Source organism: Aquarana catesbeiana, linkage group LG02 (assembly GCF_042186555.1).
Source record: "Aquarana catesbeiana isolate 2022-GZ linkage group LG02, ASM4218655v1, whole genome shotgun sequence".
Taxonomy (NCBI): Eukaryota; Metazoa; Chordata; class Amphibia; order Anura; family Ranidae; genus Aquarana; species Aquarana catesbeiana.
Window position 1 is genome coordinate 439,099,692 of NC_133325.1, and position 22,698 is coordinate 439,122,389.

Genomic DNA, 22,698 nt, shown 5'->3' on the forward strand with positions numbered 1-22,698 from the left:
CAGTGTTTGACCTCAGTAGAGGCACAATACAGGGATGTCTACTCTCCCCCTTACTATATGCTCTAGCTGCAGAACCCCTCGCCATGTCTATAAACTAGGACCCTTGACAGAAAAAATTAGCATGTATGCCGATGATACTTGAGTATATCTGGCTGACTCTGGCCCCTCCCTTAATAACGCAAACAATCAAACAATTTGGGAAATTTTCTGGACTCAAGATAAACTGGGGAAAGTCCCAAATTTTACCAAACAATAGCTTCCCACCCACAGAGTCCCAAACCAACATGCCATTACAGAGGGTCGACATAATCAAATACCTGGGGGTATATATCTCCAGAACACCTGCAGATTACATCTCATTGCACATTGAGCCATTATTCTCCCTAATCAAAGCTAAGATACAAGCCTGGGCCCATCTACCTCTGCCTTCATTTGGGGGAATAATAGACACAAACCCACTTGGCAATCGCTTAAAAAAAACCAGACGGACATGAGTGGCACGGCCCTCCCAGACTTCAACCACTATTACATCGCATCCCAATTATCCCAGCTTTTTCACATAGACAAGACAGACAGCGTACGATTCCTCAATTTACTATGCCCAAAATGGGCACAGCAAACCTCAGACCCGATCTATGCCATAACAATGGGCACAGAGACTACAGAGAAGGGAGGAGACAGAAAGTCTTTACTGTATCAGTATAGATGTATATGGGTCCTATCCACTACTAGGAATGAGCCGAACACCCACCGGTTCGGTCCGCACCAGAACCTGCAAACGGACCGAAAATTCGCATGAACGTTAGAATTGACGTCTATGGGACTCAAACATTCAAAATCAAAAGTGCTCATTTTAAAGGCTAATTTGCATGGTATTGTCCTAAAAAAAGGATTTAGGGACCCGGGTCCTGCCCCAGGGGACATGTATCAATGCAAAAAAAAGTTTTAAAAACGGACGTTTTTTCAGGAGCAGTGATTTTAATGATGCTTAAAGTAAAAAAAAAAAAAAAAAAGTGAAATATTCCTTTAAATATCATACCTGGGGGGTGTCTATAGTATGCCTGTAAAGTGGCGCATGTTTCCCGTGCTTAGAACAGTCCCTGTACAAAATGTCATTTTTAAAGGAAAAAAGTCATTTAAAATTGCTTGCGGCTTTAATGTAATGTCGGGTCCTGGCAATATGGATGAAAATCAGTGAGACAAACGGCATGGGTATCCCCCAGTTCATTACCAGGCCCTTTGGGTCTTGTATGGATATTAAGGGGAACCCCGCACCCAAATTAAAAAAGGAAAGGTGTGGGGCCCCCAGGCCCTATATACTCTGAACAGCAGTATACAGGCGTTGCAAACAAGACAGGGACTGTAGGTTTGTTGTTAAGTAGAATCTGTTTGTAATTTTGAACTGGTACATTTTTAACATGTTTAGCTCCAGCCAAAAAATCTATTTTAAGCTTTTTGGAAAACATAGGGAAGGGTTATCACCCCTGTGACATTTGTTTTGCTGTCTGTGCTCCTCTTCAGAAGATTTCACCTCACTTTGTCCCAATGACAAATGTTTTTTGAAAATTTGGGTTTTTTTGTGAAACAAGGATTGGTGATAAAGCATCAGTGGAAAGGAGAAAAGTTTTTCCCATATTAACTCTTATGCCCCGTACACACGGTCGTATTTTCCGACGGAAAATGTGCGATCGGAGCGTGTTGTTGGACATTCCGACCCTGTGTGGGCTCCATCGGAAATTTTCCATCGGATTTTCCGACACACAAAGTTTGAGAGCAGGCTATAAAATTTTCCGACAACAAAATCCGATTGCGTCAATTCCGACTGACTGGCCAGTTCCGACACACAAAGTGCCACGCATGCTCAGAAGAAATTCTGAGACGGAACAGCTTGGTCTGGTAAAATTAGCGTTCGGAATGGATACGCACTTTTGTCACGCTGCAATGTTTTAAATTGTTTAATACAGCGCACTCTCTTCTTCTTTATAATGTGAGAAGAATGAAGTAGTTTTGCTGCTCATATTCACACAGACTTCTCACAAACGTATTTCTTTATTATTTATCGGGATTCCCTCAATATATTTTGATTTGTCACATCTGACCAAATTTCTATTATGTTGTTTTATTTTTGTTTTGTATTTTTTTCAAGGCTGTTTTTATTTTTTTTTTTTGGTTTTGTATTTTTTTTCAAGGCTGTTTTTATTTTTTTTGGTTTTGTATTTTTTTCAAGGCTGTTTTTATTTTGTGTTTTTTTGTGTTTTACTCCAGAATATTTTTGTGTGTGTTTTGTGTGTCAAGTTACCACAACACCATTATTATCTTGTATTATTTAATCTCAAGGAGATTGTTTGGTGTTGGTGTCTCTTGTTAATTTCACATTGTATATTCGAAATGTACCTGCCTCCTCACAAACAAACTGTCCTTTTTGAAGGAAAACACACATAGGCAAGTATAATTGAAACAAAACATTCCTTTATTAAGGGCTCACAACCAAACAAAGAGGGAGGCAATGCTGGAGAAACAGCAGAAATTGGCGAAGCCTTTGACCCCCAGGGCACACATCAATTATTTCCAGGCAAAATTGGTGACCTGAGGAGTCCATATATAAGGGAGTGCAGTCTGGTCCAGAAGTCCCAGAGATCCGGAAAGCAGCAGATGACATCTGTGTCCCCAGGCTGTGGTCATACAAGAGACTGCATCTTTTGCCAGACCAGACTGAACCCAGGGTCATCACTCTCTGGTCTTCCTTCCACGCTTCCTTCCACGCTGTGGCTCTGGTGTTGGAGATGTGGCAGCAGGAGGAGGAGGGGGATGGGCCAACTCACTCAGGTGGGTATTGGGTGTGATTTCACCACTCACCCCCTTAGTTAGGACTTTATACAGAAGGTCCTCGCACAGCTTACGTTGACCCTCCTGCATGCCCTGCAGTTTGGTGGTAGCCATGCAGGCAAAGGCCTCTTCAGGAGTGGGGTGGCTCTGAGGGATGCAGAAGCCTCCTGAATGAGCCTGAGGGCTGAATCCTGAACGTGACTCCCCTTCCTCGGTCTTTTGTATGGAAGGTGGAGGGGAGGAACCTGCGATTCGGTCAGGCTCCTACTGGGCCCAGGCTTCTCCTGGCTGCCACTTAGCCCCGCAGGCTGAGGTCTTCCTGTGTATGAAAAAGGGACATCATTTTAGTTTTTTATTCATCAATCACACACAATTTTCACCTCATGATTGTTGAAAATTGAATGTTAACAAATATAAAAGACTATCATTCTGAGCCCAGCATTTTTCAGTCTTGTCCCAAGTATTTTTCAAAACTACTGTCTATTGATATGTAAAACACTTTATGAAATCAGCAATTAGTGATCAATAATAACATCTAGTAAACATAATTTCTTTATTGACCAGAAATCTGGCGAACAATGCTATACCTGACTCCATCTGGGCTCTTCCACTTCTTCCTGGCTGGAAGTCCCAGGTTGGACATCGGAAGCCTCAGCTGGGGTGGAAAGAAGAGTGGAAGGAAGAGTGGAGAGGGATTCCCTGACTCCAGTCTGGTCTGACAGAAATTGCAGTCTCTCATAGTACCACAGTCTGGGGACATAAATGTCATCTGCTGCAGCTCTGGATCTCTGGGAATCTGTGACCTTCTTGCGCTCCCTAAGATAAGTGCTCCTCAGGCCACCAATTTTGGCTTTTAAATAGGGGATGTTTGCTGTGGGGACCACCGGCGTCACCAACTCCAGCAGTTTCTCCAGCGCTGCCTGCCTCTTTTGTTTATGATTATAATGTGGGTGTTTGACCTGCCACAGACAGGGCAGCTCCCTCTATTTGTCTATGAACAGGGGGAGGAAGTTGTGGTCATTGAAGCCATCCATTTTATCTGCAAGACACAACACGAGACAAACCCTAATGTCAGGCAAAACTCTCCTAATCTTGTTACAATATAGGCCTCAATGTAGAAGCAGTATAGGCCCAAGTTTAGATCTTACCTTCGTTATCACGATCGGCGCCTCTGATACTCCTTCCTCCGCTCACAGATCATAGGTACTACGCACGCGTGTTACGCTTTATACACACTGCGCATGCGTGTAACTCTGCCCACTCCTGACGTTCTTTCTAGTCTATTCCCCGCCCCTTTTCATTCGGCGCAGTGGGGGAAGAGCACATGGCGGAGACACAGCAGGTGCGTGCTAATTACAGCAATGAGGAGGAGATAAGCCCGGAGCCTGAAACGTCTGGATCCAGAAGGAGAAGATTTAAGGCCTCAAATATGTCCTTTGGGGAGATGTTGGAGATGGTCCACATCCTGAAGAAGGCCGACTATGACGGGAAGTATGGACCTTACCCCAACCCCAATGTCAGAAAGGTCAAGATCATGGCGAAAGTGGTCAAGAGTCTGCACTGGAATTTTGGGGTACAACGATCGAAAGATCAGCTCAGGAAGCGGTGGTCAGACCTAAAATTAAGAGAGCACGAGCAGTACCGAAAGATCCGGAGAGTGCTGCAAAAAAGTAAGTAGTTGTGCTGTGTTCCTATTCTTTATTTTTATTACGTTCGTGCTGCTCCATGTGCTTTTCTTAACTGTTGTCCAGTTTAAAATGGCAACTTTCATGTTCATGGGCACATTATTCGTTCGTATCAAGCATTGTTCGTTCGGCCTAGAAAACACCATGGTTTTGGCCATATGCATTTGGCCACATTTTTTAGGGCCTACTTGTCTGAAACTAATTTCGTTGGGTAGATAGGTTTGTAACTAGAATGAAATGCAAACTAGATTCTGTGTAAGGAGAGGACAATCAGCAGCATTTTTCACATGTGGACACTGGAGCACTAGTGTGGGACACAAGAATACCCTTTTTATTAGGGGGCCCACACAGGTGCTCCAGTGTATACTATAGGGGTGTCTCCATCTGTGAAGCTTGTACAAGACAGGTAAAGTATTCAAGCTTGACAAGAAAAATGCTACATCTTGGAACTCTGCCCACAAAAAAAATTGGACCCCATTTCCAAACAATGTTTCATATTTATAGTTCTGCCATCAAATATCTGTGTGCTAAGTATACCATTTTTTTTTTTACATAGGGGAGAAAAGACTCGGAGGACACCCCTCATCCGAGGAGATCAGAGACCCCCCACCTCTGGAAGAAGAGGAAATGCACCCAAGACAAACAGAGCAGGAGGAGGAAGACGTGGTGGAAATTGGCACCACAACTGGTGAGTGTCTGCGACCACAGGCTCAGGTAAGAGATGGATGCTGGCATATTTATAATACATTTTTTTTTTTGGTTTCTATCTTTTTAGGTGATAGTGATGTTGTGGATCCAGATCTTTTTACCTTGGAAAGTGCACAGCTCCTGATTGGGGAGATCATGGGGTGTAATAGGGACTTGGAAAACATCAATGATAATAATGAAAATAAGAACATCATTGATGTTTTGGGGAGAGTGTAAAACCCCTCCAAATCCCCTTGTTTTATGGTGTGCTACAATTTTTTAACATTTTTTGTCAAATTTGAGAAAAGCCAAATTTTGAAGATGCACACAGTGTGTCAACATGTGCTATCTGCCATCACGGGAGATCAATGGACGCGTTTTGGGGGTGCAACCCTTTTCTCAATAATAAAGTAGCGGAGAGGAAGGGGTTGATCCCCCAAAACACGTCCCTTGATCCCCCATGATGGCAGCTAGCACATGTTGACATTCGGCTATTTGTGTGCATCTTCAAAATTTGGCTTTTCTGGGGTGACTTCACCCCATCTGAACGCAATATCAAACACAGTTTCTAAATACTCATGTCTGATATTGCCTTCAAGTTCTACCAAATGTGAACTTTGTAAGTTCAAGATTTGTGTCTTTCTTGTTGGTTTTAAACATGCCTGTTTTATCTTAATTGGACATTTCTACTTTTTCTAATGTGACCCCAAAAATTGTTATACAACAAACATGTTGTATAAAAAACCTTTTATAAATGCACATGTGATTGTGCTGGTATTAAAAAGATTGTTAATCAAGAATTTGTGGATTATTGTCTCAACGCTACAACACTTTTGTGGTGCTCTAATTGCTGTTTTCTGTGACAATGGGTGTTATTTCCTAAGGGCAAATCCACTTTGCACATATAAGTGCAGTTTCAACTGCACTTGTAGTGCAAAGTGTCTTTGCCTTTAGTAAATAACACCCAACAGTGGTTTGTAATGTTACACAATCACGCCATTTTCAGGACTCACCACATTTCTCTCAGGGTCAGCTAAAACAAACAAAAGCAGTAAATGTCACCAAAGATTTGATTTTTTTTATTTGAAAAAGGTTTTAGTCATTGTCTGGCATATTGATAGCCCCCCTACCCGCAAAGAATTCAAGGTATCTTAGCCGGACATCACGGGCACTCAGGGGGTGCAAGCCAGGACGGCCACTTTCAAGCACCGTCAGGGTTGGTTCATTTTGAATTCCGGCCTCAGGCCCAACTGAGCCAGCATAGTTGGCAGAATGTTGCCGTAAAAAGATGTGTAGAACACAGCACGCCAGGATAATATGATTCAGTTTGTACTCCGCCATGTGTATGGGTGTAAGAAATAGGCGGAACCGGCTGGCCATGATTCCAAACGTGTTCTCCACCACTCTTCTGGCTCTGGCCAGCCGGTAATTAAAAACCCTCTGGTCCGGGGTGAGGGTCCTCATCGGGAATGGCCGCATAAGATGGTCCCCCAGTGCAAATGCTTCATCCACAACGAAGATGAATGGGAGTCCTTCCACATTGTCTTCTGGAGGTGGCAAGTCCAAGCTGCCATTTTGGAGATGCCTGTAGAACTCGGTCTGGGCAATGACTCCACCATTGGACATCCGGCCATTCTTCCCCATGTCCACATACAGGAACTCATAAGTAGCCAACACCACCGCCAACATCACAATACTATTGAACCCCTTGTAGTTGTAATAGTATGACCCAGAGTTGGGTGGTGGGACGATGTGGACATGTTTCCCATCAATTGCCCCTCCACAGTTAGGAAAGTCCCACCGCTGGGCAAAGTGGGAGGCCACAGTCTAACATTCCTGTGGGTTGGAAGGAAACTGTGGAGTCAAAACAAAAAAAAAGTAGTCATTTTGCACATAAACAGGGAAAGCAGATTACACACAAACATTCTTGGCCAACATCAAGATAACATTTTTTGGAAGGAGTTTTTAAAGACCAAAGTATAAGGTACACCTATCATATTCCCCCTCTCATGGGCCATTTCTAACATTATAGGGGGGAGCTCTTGGACAGGTAACCCTTTCCACTTCATTGAGAGATGAATGCCTAAATAATGGGTATTACTTTGGCCAGCCCCTCCTTAGTTACGCTGTTGACAGCCCACTGGACAGGTAAGAAGTGTCATAAGACAAAGATATAAATACACACTGTACACATTTGAGCACATTTGGAAAATTCTGCTATTACCTATCAAGATAATAATAGTATACAAAAACTTTAAACAGTACCATTTGAAAGTATTCAGGCAGGCCCTTGCGCTACATGCTTTGGGGAATTCATCCATACATCTGACCACAAAAGTCAGCAGATAGATGATTGAGGATAGATAAAGAATTGTTATCAGCTGACTTAGCAGTTGGGGGGAGGGAGGGTTCCAACTGATTTGGGGAACCCCCAAAAAAAGCCTCTGGCACTCTGCCTGAATTTAAAGCACAAATCACATTTAAAAACATTTTAGGGGGTGTTTGGGGTAAAGCACTACTATGGAGCTGACAAAATACATTGTTAAGTGACTACATGAGGTGTATATAGGGCCAGGAGAGCATGCTGGGGAGGTAAGTGAAGGCAAATATGTATGAAGGCCAAAAAAATAATTACATAAAAATCCAGGATGAATGAGGACAAAGGGGACATTCACAGCATATTACAATCATGGTAATTAGGGAATGAGGAAAGAAATACAATACATTAGCAAACATTATATACAAAAATATGTGATGTTAAAGGATAAAAATCTTACCTTAATATACTCCTTCTGCAGGACCTGAATGATGGCAGAACAGGTCTCTGGGATAATGATCCCCAGAGCCTGGGGGGAGATGCCTGTCAGGAACTTGAGGTCCTGCAGGCTTCTCCCCGTCGCCAAGTACCGCAGGGTGGTGGCTAGCATCTGCTCCGGAGTGATGGCTTGCCTCATGCAGGTATCCTGCCTGCTGATATAGGGGGTCAGCAAAGCCAACAAATGGTGACATACGGGGTCCATCATCCGGAGAAAGTTCCTGAAATCATCAGGATTATTCTCATGGATCTCACGGAGCAAAGGCATGTGACAGAACTGGTCACGCTGAAGCAACCAATTCTTGGTCCATGAACTCCTCCCCACCCTGTTCATGGACTGGACTTGTGTCAAGGTCAGGACCCCAACACCGAGCCCCCGCACAGCACGAACTCTGCGAGGAGTACGTATACGCAACATGGCTAGAAAATGGTTGGCTGCTCAGAACGAAGTAACAGAACGCACTGAAGAACAGCAAGGCCTGTGAAGAGCGACCTGAAAAACAGTAACGAACGAACAAGAACAAAATGACAAGAGTCACGTGTCACTTGCTGCACGCACTGAAGAGCAGATACAAACCCACAAGCACAAACTGAACAGCAGAAAACGATCTGAAAACCACGAGTCTGAAAAAGCGCGTATCGTCTCTCACCAAACTTTTACTAACATGAGATTAGCAAAAGGAGCCCAAAGGGTGCCGTGCTTGCTTCTGAACTGGCCTTTTCTAGTCTCGTCGTACGTGGTGTATGTCACTGCGTTCTTGGCGATCGGAAATTCCGACAACTTTGTGTGACCGTGTGTACGCAAAACAAGTTTGAGCCAACATCCATCGGAAAAAATCCTAGGATTTTGTTGTCGGAATGTCCGATCGTGTGTACGGGGCATTACAGGAGAGAATTTCCCTTCCTAGGGGTAGATTTCATCTCACTTCCTGTTGTCTCCTTCCGTTTGCAAGTAGGAGCTGTTTATAGGTTGGATGTTTGAAAGTAGGGGCTTGCCCTATATACTCAGCAGAAATTTGGGCCTTAGGTGTTGTTGTGGCCACAACACTGTAAGCCCTCGCAGGGCCCTGCTTTGAAATATTAGATCAAGAATTGTAATTACATTATTCAAAAGACTCAAGCGCTGACGTGGATACAACTACTAATGCGGATACCAAATGGTTAACCAGAGATGACCAAATAATATAGCTGCAACTAAAATAAGTGATAAGATCAAAAAATAATATAGTGGTTAATTGCGCTGATATTATCCTCTTGTTACCATTTAAATATTACAATTCGTGAATAATTAAAACTATCCTCCTAAAATAATGAAACACCTCCAAGTGATCTTAAAAGTCTAAAGAAATCCTCATAAAATATAGTATATAAAAACACTGAACTTAACCCTCCATCATGAACGTGATTGTGCTCATAAAAAATGCATGAATTGTTAAAGCTGATAAATATACAGGTGCTCTAAAATATATCTGCTGCTTGGAAAAAATTAGTATATATGAATGTGTGCAGTACCACATAAATAATTAAACATGAACTACATTCAATGTGAATAAATGAAAAATTGAAAAAAATTAGTTTGTTTTAAAAAATCATTAGTATAAGGTGCTCAAAGTCCATCAAGTGTTCTAAACAAGTTCAATCAGTGCTGGTTATAGTGTGACAAAAATTTGTATATAAAATAAATAGTGTCAAAAAAAGTTTTACTTTCTCTCCTTCTCTTGTTTAGTTAGGCTCCGCTCCTCCACTCAAATCCCGGACATGAAAAGAAAAAATGTATAAATCCATTGGGCAGAAAATTTAAAACAATTGGATACTATGTATCAGACTACTCAGTTTCACTCACATACTCTTCTACATACGATCGCGTTTGCATTGATCAGCTGCACGGAGCTCAGCGGTGAGGCAGTTCATCTGTCACCGCTTACTCACACACTGCAAGTGCTGGGGACGTCACAGGCTCCTCCTCCCTCCACGTTACGTCACCGCCACGTGTAATTACATGCCCCTGTTGAACAGGGGCAGAAAAATTGGGCCTTTGGTGGTGGTGGTGCTGGTGCCACAACACTGTAAGTCCTCACAGATACTCTTGGTGGGCGCAGAAATGGGCCCTGCTGTGAAATATTAGCTCAAGAATACTATTTACATGTCCCTGTTAAACAGGGGCTGAAAAATTGGGCCTTAGGCACTGGTGCTGGTGCCACAAAACTGCAACCCCTCACAGATACTCTAGTTGGAGTGCAGGAACTAGCCCTGCTGCAAAGAATTGCATGAAAAATTGTAATTACATGTCCCTGTTAAACAGGGGCTGAAAAATTGGGCCTTAGGCACTGGTGGCAGGACTGGCGGCGCCCAGAACCAAAAATGTTCTTACAAGCTATCATCATGATCATTGAGGAGGAAGAGGATAATTACTCAGTATAACAGGATAGTCACTCAGCATCAGCATAGGCAGTCTTTGAAGGGATCTGACATTTCAAAAAAATGTATTTGGTTACATCAGCATCAGGTGCTTGGTAGCTGGTGGTGATCCAAGACTGATTCATTTTTATGAAGGTCAGTTGATCGACCGAGTCGGTGGACAGACGCACCCTGTGATTTGTTACAAAGCCTCCAGCACCACTGAATGTGTGTTCCGAAAGTACGCTGGATGCAGGTCAGGCCAGTAGCTCAACTGCATACTGTGCAAGCTCTGGCCAGTGATCATCCTCAAGACCCAGTAACCCAGAGGATTTTCGATGGGAAAGGTGTCCAAGTCAAATCTTGCCCCTAGGTATTCCTGCACCATGTAAAACAGGCGCTGGCGATGGTTGCTGGAACCGATCATACCTTGGGACTGTGGACTAAAAAATTGACTGAACACATCGGTCAGACGGCCACCTTCTCCACCGCTCCTTCTTTGACTGACCAAAGCTTCAGCAACACGTCCAGAAACAGGAGTTTGTAAACTCCCATTCTCTGGGAACGCGTTGCACAGACCTTTCTGCAAGGCCTCCTGAAGATGTTTAATCCTCTGCTCCCTCTGCGACGGCAAGATAAGGTCCGCAACCTTACCCTTGTAACATGGATCAAGGAGGGTTGCCAGCCAGTATTGTTCTTTCTCCTTGATACCACGAATACGAGGATCCTTCCGCAGGCTTTGCAGGATCAGGGAGGCCATGCAGCGTAGGTTTGCTGAGGCATTCGGTCCGGAGTCCTCTGGGTCACTAAGGACGGCATGATCCGCAGCCACCTCCTCCCAGCCACGTACAAGTCCATGTGTTTCTTGGGACTGTAAATGATCCCTTAAAGACTGCTGCTGATGCTGAGTGCCAGGCTCCACCTCCATACTGACACAATCCTCCTCCTCCCCCTGCTCCTCATCCTCTTCCTGTGTGATCGGCGGGCATGCAGGAGCACTGTCTGGATAAAGGGGGCCTTGAGAGCTAAGGAAGTTCTCCTCTTCCTGCCTCTGTTCTGCCTTAAGTGCCCTGTCCATTATTCCACACAGCATGTGCTCCAACAGGTGGACAAGGGGGACAGTGTAACTGACGCATGCACTGTCACTGCTCGGCATTCTCGTGGCCTCCTCAAATGGTGACAGGACAGTGCATGCATCCCTGATCATGGCCCACTGGCGTGGGGAACAAAAACCAAGCTCCTCTGACCCTGTCCTGATGCCATAGTCGCACAGGTACTCATTTATGGCCCTCTGCTGCATGTGTAGCCGCTGCAGCATGGCCAACCTTGAGTTCCACCTGGTGGGCATGTCACAGATTAGGCGGTTCTTGGGCAGGTTAAATTCCTTTTGGAGGTCTGCCAGCCGAGCACTGGCATTATATGACTGGCAGAAATGCACACAGACTTTCCTGGCCTGCCTCAGGACATCCTGTAAGCCCGGGTACCTGCCCAAGAACCACTGCACCACCAAGTTAAGGACGTGAGCCAAACAGGGCACATGGGTCATTTGTCCCTGTTGGAGTTTGGAGAGGAGGTTGGTGCCATTGTCGCAAACCACCATGCCTTAAGTTAGTGTGGAGTCACTCACCTCTGAACCTGCCCCTGCAGAGCTGACAGAACCTCTGACCCAGTGTGGCTCCTGTCCCCCAAGCACACCAGCTCAAGCACCGCATGGCATCTTTTGGCCTGCATACTTGAGTAGCCCCTTGAACGCCTACGGAGCACCGCTGGTTCCGAGGACAAAGCACAGGAAGAGGCCATGGAGGAAGAAGAAGAGAAGGGGTGGAGGAGAGAGGTGTGGCAGATTCTATTAGTAGTGGCATTTTGGAGGTGTGTTGGTGGAACAACCTCCAACACTACTGCACCTTGTCCTGCATCCTTCCCAGCTGCCAGCAGAGTCACCCAATGCGCTGTGAAACTTAGGTAACGTCCCTGTCCATGCCTGCTGGACCATGAGTCAGTAGTAATATGCACCTTACCACTGACCGCCCTGTCCAGTGAGGCATGGACATTGCCTTCCACATGCCGGTAGAGAGCAGGAATCACCTTCCATGAGAAAAAGTGGCATTTGGGTACCTGCCACCGAGGAACCGCACATTCCACAAACTCATGGAAGGGGGCAGAGTCTACCAACTAAAAAGGTAGCAGTTGAAGTGCTAGCAATTTTGCCAAGCTAGCATTCAACCGCTGGGCATGTGGATGGCTGGGAGTGAACTTCTTTCGGCGGTGCAGCAGCTGGGGCAGGGAAGTTTGCCTGGTACAATCTGACGTTGGTGTACCGAAAGCAGATTGCCCACAAGTACTTGGCTGTGACACACCTAATTCTACACCTTTATTCCTTTCAGTGCAGGTCTCAGAGAGGACTGAAGGTATAGTGGGGTTGGAGATCTCAGCTGATGAGGAATAAGGAGAGGTCCTCTTTGTTCTTTGGTGTGGGTCTTTTAGATACGCTTGCCAACGAACTGCATGGCAGGTCAACAAATTTCTGGTCAAGCATGTGGTGCCCAAGCAGGAGATGTTTTGGCCACGCGAGATACGCTTGAGACATATGTTGCAAATAGCAGCGGTTGGATTTGATGCACTCGTCTCAAAAAAGGCCCACACCAAAGAACTTTTGGAATAATGCGCAGAGACAGCAGCGCCCTGCACATGCAGAGCTTTGTGTTGTGATGCAGTCAGTGTGCTGCCCTTAGGCTGGCCCCCGGAGGGTATCCTGCCTCATTGGTGATGTGCCTCCTCCTCCTCTCTCCTATCAGGCACCCACGTTGAGTCAGTGACCGCATCATCCCCTCCCTCCTCATCACTGGAGCAAGCCTGGCAGTATGCTGCAGCAGGGGAAGCATGACTGCCAGATTGCTGTCCTTCTTGGGCACCCCCTCTGTCCATGCTCACGTTACTGCCTTCATCTAGCTCAGTATCATCATCAGAGCCTTCTAAATGCTGGGCATCCTCCTGGAGCATGTACCCAACACTGTGGTCAAACAGTTCGAGGGACTCCTCTGGAGGACATGGTGGGGCTAGGGAAGGAGTCACTGATGCCATTGAGCCGAGGGAAGAGGCCACGTTGGCAGCTGCTTTGCCAGACAAAGTACCCTGAGCATGGGTGAGAGAGGATGAGGAGGATGAGGACGGCTTTGTCATCCACTCGACCAAGTCTTCCGCATGTTGCGGCTCAACACGGCCAGCTGCCGAAAAAAAGGCCAAGCGTGTCCCACGGCCACGTGCTGATGAGGATGCACCGTCTCCACGACCAGCACTGTTGCCTCTAGACACAGAGCCTGCTTGCCCCCTTTTATTGGCTTGTGACTGTCTGCCTCTCCTTGTTGGCCTTCCAGACATACTAATGGCTTGCAGTGAGATGTAGCTGCACTAAGCTGGGATATATATATATATATATATATTGATACTGGAGCTAGCAAAATCAACTGCCTGCCTGTAGTATGAGAACACCACCAATCTGCTACAAGTAGCTTTAGATGAACACTGTGCAGAGGTCGCACTACACTAACTTGCAGCTTTAACTGAACACTGTGCAGAGGACGCACTACACCAACGTTAAAATAATGTCGCTGCCTGCAGTAGTGATAGGATCAGGAAAACACCACCAACCTTCTACAGGTAGCTTTAGCTGAATACTAGACTAACGTCTAGTGTCGCACTAGACTAACATGTAAATAATGTAGCTGCCTGCGGTAGTGCTAGGATCAAGAAAACACCACCAACCTTCTACAGGTAGCTTTAGCTGAACACTGTGCAGAGGTCGCTACTCTATTTATAATACACCACTCCTCTTAGCATTGTATATCCTCAAACATTTCTAAACATATAAATATGTCTTAATGAATTAATATTGCATAATATTTCCATGGTTATCAGTATGTAGAACAACGTGTCACCAATTTCATAATACTCCAATATACGGGAAAGACCCCACATTCACGTGTATCAAAATATATCCAAAAAACTATCACTTAAGAATTAAAAATTATATAGTGTCCAAAAAGTCCATGTGCAAAGTGCAATGTGCAATAAATTCAAGGGATACTGTGCAGCCTTCCTTCAAGTTCACAAAGTGCAATGTGCAATAAATTCAAGGGTTGCTGTGCAGCCTTCCTTCTAGTTCACAACATTTGTTATCCGTGATTCATTGTGACATAATCACCATTTCCTTGACAAACCACCACCATATGGATTGGCCTCTCACCAGATATGTAATGAACAATGCGCCTTCGGTTCATTAATAGGGATAACCACTCTACCTGGATCATATATGTGCTGCCCCAATGCGCTATACATGAGCTTTAGTTTTCCTCATAGAAAATATATGGACAACGATCATTGCGCAATATATTTAAAAAGCTTATTTATTTTAGCCAAAATTAAAAAATATAAACTCACATTTAAAAGTGCCCTCGAGCTGGCACTAAGCTGTTCCAGCAGACAAGGATGGGCGTAAACGGTAGCATGTTACCGGTGTGCGGTGTGGACTTCTTCCACACTCGGCTTGCGCTTCACCCCTCGTTTTTGTCCATACCAGACATAACGTAATCACGTGACCAAAAATCTCCCAGCAGCCTTGAGGCCAAAAATCTCGTAATCATGTGACCAAAAATCTCCCAGCAGTCTTGAGGCTGCTGGGAGATTTTTGGTCACGTGATTACATTACGTCTGGTACGGTCTTTCCCGTATATTGGAGTATTATGAAATTGGTGACACATTGTTCTACATACTGATATCCATGGGAATATTATGCAATATTAATTAATTAAGACATATTGATATGTTAAAAATGTTTGAGGATATACAATGCTAAGAGGAGTGATGTATTATAAATAGAGTAGCGACCTCTGTTCAGCTAAAGCTACCTGTAGAAGGTTGGTGGTGTTTTCCTGATCCTATCACTACCGCATGCAGCTACATTATTTACGTGTTAGTCTAGCTTTAGTTAGTTAGTTTTAGCTGAACACTGTGAGGAGGACGCACTACGCTAACTTGTAGCTTTAGCTAAACACTGTGAGGAGGACGCACTACACTAACTTGTAGCTTTAGTTGAACACTGTTCAGAGGATGCACTACACTAACTTGTAGCTTTAGCTGAACACTGTTCAGAGGACGCACTACACTAACTTGTAGCTTTAGCTGAACACTGTGCAGAGGTCACACTACACTAACTTGTAGCTTTAGCTGAACACTGTGCAGAGGTCACACTAAACTAACTTGTAGCTTTATCTGAACACTGTGAGGAGGACACACTACACTAACTGTAAATAGTCTAGCTGCCTGACTGTGGTACTAATAGGATCAGAAGAACACCAGCAATTTTCTTCAGGTAGCTGTAAATACTGTAACAACACAACCCTGCTTGTCAGTAGGTAGATAACAGGAACGGATCTAGCTAAACTGAATACAGTGTATATATATATATATATATATATATATATATATATATATATATATATATATATATATATATATATATATATATATATATATATATATATATATATGTATATATATATATATATACACACACACACAACACCTGGGATGCATATATATATACACAATACACTGTAAGTGCAGCTGACTGACTGTCCTGCCTAATCCAACTTAAATCAAATGACACTGTCTCTCTGTCTCTGTCTCTCAACACCGGAACACACTACACAGGGCCACCGTGCAGGCAGCCTTATATAGTGTGGGGCGTGTACTAAACCCCCTGAGCCATAATTGGCCAAAGCCACCCTGGCTTTGGCCAATTACAGCTCTCTCTACAGACGGCGCTGTGATTGGCCAAGCATGCGGGTCATAGTGCATGCTTGGCCAATCATCAGCCAGCAATGCACTGCGATGCCGCAGTGAATTATGGACTGTGATGCGCCACGCGAATTTGGTGCGAATGGCCCATATCATTCGCGATTCGGCGAATGATCAAACAGCCGATGTTCGAGTCAAACATGGGTTCAACTCGAACATGAAGCTCATCCCTAGCCACTACCAAACTAGGACTACCACCACACAGCGACTACACCCCATTATGGCACAATAAGGGCCTACAGGAATTTCAACACATCCAGAACTCAGAACTCTGTATCAAGCAGGGAATATTCTACATGCTCCATATACTATCAGATGGGGCCCTCAAGACTTTTAATGTGCTCAGGGAAGAATTCAAACTGCACAACCGCATGTCCTTCAGGATTCTACAACTGAGACATGCAGCCCACAGTTACCACACTCTCTTCCGCAACCCACCCCCAATCCTATTATAGCAATTATCAGGAACACAGATCCCAAAAAGCTAATATCATGCTTTTAAAACATGCTCAGCACACCAGCCTCCACCAAAATAGCATACAGCTTGAAACCGCGCTGGGAGGGAGAGGTGGGACCAATGGAAGATGAGGAATGGGAGGAGGCAATGGAAGCCTGTAAGGATGTGTCCCCCAGGCTCTCAGACAGCCTGATACAAATATACATACTTCACTGGGCTTACCTCACCCCTCTCAGAGTGGCCAGATACAAGAGAGATCAATCCGCCACATGCCCAATGTGTGGCCTTGAAACAGGCACATTCTTCCACCTCATTTGGTCTTGTTCAAAAATACAAGACCTTTGGAAACCAATTGTAACCTTCCTCCATGACAATATGGGTTCCTCCCTAACGCTAGACCTGAAACAGTGCCTACTTTGGATATTTCCCAATGTCCCAGACAAATATACCAAAATATTTCTTCACAAAACTCTTTTCTCAGGCAGAAAAATCATAGCCAGGAAATGGATGAGATCAGTACCCCCAGACATCAATGAATGGAAGGCGGACATAAATGCAACCCTCCCCTACAAGAAATTCCTATATATTAATAGAGGATGTCCAGACAAATACAACAAGATATGGGACCGATGGTTACAGAAATCTGAAACTTGTGCCTAAGTAATATGAAAACTCTTGATATAATCACACCAATTTTTGGAGAATGTTGTATACCTGTCACATACCTGGTGATGGAGCCTGATATGCAGAGGACGGCCTCTCTTACAACTCTTACTTGGAGCCCCTAATAGAGCTGACAGGAAGCACCAAGATGCAGAGTCGCACGAGTGCCTGGAGGGATCGCTGAACCTGGAGCTGGATCGGAGCACTCGGCCGGGCTGTAGAGGTGTCTGTAGGAATCCCAGAGTAGTGGTAGGCAGGTAGCTGGAGTGAGTAGAAAACCGGTCCCCATAGGCAGAAATACAGGTGCAGCAGTAGGGATGGTGGCACCCTCGAGGCTGAAGAGAAGGCAGGTACAGGCAGGCTGGGTCATACACAAACGGGCACATCAGGAACAGAGGCTGAAGTGGAAGCGGGATCAGATTACAGGCCGGGTCTTCAGCAGACTGGCAGCGAAGTGGCAGAAGGAGCAGGCAGATGCAGAGTAGAGGACAAGCCAGGGTCGGATGCAGGCAGGAAACAGGAACGTCAGGAAGCAAACTGGGTCACAACAGGAATGGAAGTCAGGAAGGTAATTGAAGGATACACAGGGAACGTTGTAGAGCAGACAGCACTGAGTCTGGAAACTGACTGAGTTTAAGTAGCCTGTTTGGGTGTCAAAAGCTGTCACAGGGTGTGTGTGCACCAATGGCATTCTTACAGGGGCAGAGTTATTAGGTCATCTTCTTCGGCAGCCATCTTGGGTGCTGGCATGCCTTTCCTGACAGGCAGAGGTAACAGGTCATCTTCTTCGGCAGCCATCTTGGGTGCTGGCATGCCCTTCCTGACAATACCTTTATTTTGTACCAAGTGACAATGAAAATCACACAAGGGTTCATTAACATAAAATAATTGTATTATCCGCTGCAATAACGTTGTATATCATACCTACCTCAAAATAAGAAGACATAATTGAATGTATACTGTACTTAACGTGTATGCACTTTTGTTCAATAAAAACCTTTGTTCAACGAAAAAAAAAGAGGTAAGGGATCGTAAGTAAAAAGGTGACCAGGAACCACCAGGAAATCTCACAGCTTAACGAATGTTAGATTTCGGCTTTCAAATTAATAAGTGGTTTATAATTAGCTTCACCTAATTGCGTGGTCAGATATGTTAGGGTAATTCCTAAGTATGGTAGTCCCTTATCTGACCAAGCATAAGGGAAATTGTTTAGGAGTCATAGACAAGATTGTTTGGAGTAGCCTAAGTCGAGAATCAATTATTTGGAAAAGTTCACATTATAATAGGAAATGGAACTGAAAAGGGTCAGAACCTGGGGAGCATGAAGTAGGGAACTGGATTGGTTAGTGAGCATCAAAATAACATTATCTGCAAGTAAGTTAAAAATGGAGGGGGATAATGGGCATCCCTGTCATGTCCCATTTGTTATAGAAAAGAATTTGGAGTGCAGGCTGGAGGAGTAGACCCTTTCGGAGGGAGTAGAATACAAAGCAAGTATAGCTGATCGTATTGTGCCAGAGAAGCCAAATTTGGCTAGCACCTGTTTTATGTACCCCCAGTGGACTCTTTTGAATGCCTTCTCTGCGTCAAGGGACAGGAGCAGAGAAGAAGTTTGAGTCCCTTCAGCAAATTGAATAATGTTTAAGATGCACCTGGTGGCATCAGAGCCTTGCTTGTCCCTGACAAACCCGGTCTGATCTGATTGTACCAGAGTCAGAAAAATTTCATGCAAACGGAGTGCAAGGAGTTTTGCATATATCTTGATATCAGAATTCAGCAAAGATGTAGGCTTAAAATTGCCCAGGGTATTGGGGTCTTTTCCCGGTTTAGGCAAGGTAATTATGTTAGCTGTCAACATCTCGTCCGGAAATGATGCTTTCAGAGCTGCCTCTGTGAAAACTTCCACTAGGTACAGGGATAACATATCAGAGAAACATTGATAGTATTCATTTGTGAATCCGTCTGGGCCAGGTGACTTCCCTGTGGGTAGGTTTTTATTTAGCATTTTGTGAAAGGGGCATTTAGAGCTTCCATTTGCATGGGAGAGAGAGAATGGAGATTGAGTTGGGCTAGAAACTCAGTAATTGAGTCTGGAGTGGGTTGAGAGGTGGCAGCATAATACTTGTGTCGCTACCATAGCCATCATAAGTCACTGCGCTAGATTTTTGTTCATATGAACCGAACTTTTTAAGCCTGAATTTTTTATTGGAAATTTTAACAATAAAATCTCTGGTTACTTGGATTTTAGACCATGTGGAAGCTTTTTCTCTTTTTTTTGATCATACACGGGGGATGCCAAGTGAGTGATATCCGGTTGAAGACTCCAGCTGATAACTGAACATGTTTCCTCACCCAAGAGGACCCGGTTCCATCTAGGAGGATTTAAAGTCGTAAGGTCCTTCCCGGATCCCGCCCCAGGATCGGAGACATCTTTAACTCTACCGTCCAAACGGTAAAAGCTTATATGACTCACCGCCAACGGCCAGTGAGTCCACCGCTTATGGTAAGGGCACTTTACTTACTTTCCCTTCAGTTGAATGTAAGAAGAATTACCCTTGTTTTGAACACGCATGCAGCAGGGTGAGATCCGAATATACGTCCTGGGATCACTCCCACATTTCAAAGAACTGTTTAAACCCCAGAGACTTGTTTGAGTCCTATCCATTTGTATTGGTCACTTTCTCACTATGATGTTCTGTTGATATTTTTGAGCAAAATTTAAGTATATGTATTTTTTAGGATTGTTATGACACAGTTATATATTTTGAGTGAGATAACACTCCTTTATCAAGCTTATTATATTATAATCCACAGGCGCTTCCATAGGACCTCTTGTTGATACCTTTAGATTAAGAGTGTTGGTTGAAACTACATTTTTACATAGAGGTGATCTATACTTAGACCTCTTTAAGTCACTTTCACATATATATGTGTTTTCACCTAAATATAGCGCTGCACTTTTCATTTTTCATTACTATACACAATTTGTCTAATTGTCAGTGTTGGCCGCTTGACACCATCGAGTTGGCGCAGCAGTCTCTTCTCTTTTATTCGCCATAATACTTGGAAAAGGCATCTGCTATATCCTGAGGATTAGTGAGGCTTTGTTTAGTTAATTGGTGGAATAGGAAAGGGATTCTGAAGTTGGCGCAGCAAACTTTAAGTTTGTTTGCCAGTAATTTACCCGCCTGATTATCATGGGCATAGTGCTGTTATTTAAGCTTTCTCAAGTATGCTTCATGCTGGGAGCATAAGAAAGATCTAAGATCGTACAGCAGTTTGGTCAAGGTGGCCGAGATGAATTCAGAAGGGGGTGCCTTATTTTGGACTTCAAAACTGTGTATGGATTTAAGTAGCTCAGTTGGTTTAGAATTAAATTTTCACTTGGCCCTATTGCCAAGTTGTATAATAAGCCCTCTGATGAATGCCTTGTGGGCATTTCATACTGTGAAAATGTAGGAATTTAAGGTTTTGTTGACACAGAAATATTCCCGGAGGAAGCTCTAGATTAGCGGGATGTTGAATAATCGAATTGTTACAACGCCAAACAAATGTTCTAGGGCAATCATCCTTCTCCTCCATAGTAAATGATATGGAAGCATGATCTGACCAAGTAATGTCATATATGGAGGAGGAGGATGTCTGCTGCAGTACCCATTTATCGACAAGGAAAAGGTCTATGCGTGAGTATGACGTGTGTCTGGGGGAAAAGAATGCATAGTCATTTTCATTACCATAATGGCATCTCCAAACATCATAAAGTTTAGACGCATGTAGTAGAGTCTTCAGTTCTGGACAAGAGCCCTTGCTTGTAAATGAGGTGTCCAGGATGTGGTCAGTAACTGCATTGAAGTTACCACCAAAACTTATGCTACCTTTTTGAAGAGACTGAACTGTCTTGATCAGTTTCTTGATAAAGCGGATTTGGTGGGAGTTGTGGACATACACATTCACCAGGGTGTACAGCTTAGAGTTCTGACATATCACAATGATGTAGCAATCTTCTGGGTCTAAGACAGAGTCCTTTAGTTCAAAGGAGCGTGAGTCTCAAATTGCTCCCCTCATTTTTTGCTGGAAGCTGAGGCCATAAAGATGTGAGGGTATGCCTTCTGGGTAGAGTGAGGAGTCGCGTGGGCGGCAAAGTGTGTTTCTTGCATATACAGTATGTCGGCATGTTTTTTGCAGACTTCCTTCCACATAGAGCTCCTTTTGACCATGAGGTTAAGCCGTTGACATTCAATGACAGTACTTTAAATCCCATTGGTGTTGGTGGCTAAACTAGGTGAAGTGGCTCTGAGCCTAAAAGCAATATGGAAAGGAGGCAAGGTTATCCGCATGGGGCACAGGATCGTATATTATTGAGCTTGGGTTGTGAGAAGAATAGGCATGTGGGTATTGGCAGCTATTATCATCCAGTTCTGACCCCGGGCTTGCAGGATAAGTTGGATTTCTATTCCCGGAAGGCCATTTTGTGTCCAGAAACAGATAGAGTTCCAGCCAGGAACTCCGCCCACAGCTCTTAAAGGGCCATTTTTTTAAATTACTTTTTTAAATGACGTTTTTTTTTGCATTCAAGTGTAAATATGAGATCTGAGGTCTTTTTGACCCCAGATCTCATATTTAAGAGGTCCAGTCATGCTTTTTTTCTATTACAAGGGATGTTTACATTCCTTGTAATAGGAGTAAAAGTGACACATTTTTTTTTTAAATAAAACAGTGTAAAAATAAAAATAAAAGTTAAAATAAATAAGAAAAAAAAAATTTAAACGCGCCCGTCCCACCGAGCTTGCGTGCAGAAGCGAATGCATACATGAGTAGCGCCTGCATAGGAAAATGGTCTTCAAACCACACATGTGATGTATCCCTGCGATTGGTAGAGTGAGAGCAATAATTCTAGCCCTAGACCTCCTCTGTAACTTAAAACATGCAACCTGTAGAATTTTTTAAACGTCGCCTATGGGGATTTTTAAGGGTAAATGTTTGTCGCCATTCGACAAGCGGGCGCAATTTTGAAGCATGACATGTTTGCTATCAATTTACTTGACGTAACATTATCTTTCAAAATATAAAAAAAAAATTGGGCTAACTTTACTGTCGTCTTATTTTTTTAATTCAAAAAAGTGTATTTTTTCCCAAAAAAGTGCGCTTGTAAGACCGCCGCGCAAAAATGGTGTGACAGAAAGTATTGCAAAGACTGCCATTTTATTGTCTAGGGTGTTAGAAAAAAATATATAATGTTTGGGGGTTCTAAGTAATTTTCTAGCAAAAAAACAGTTTTTAACTTGTAAACAACACATCTCAAAAAGAGGCTC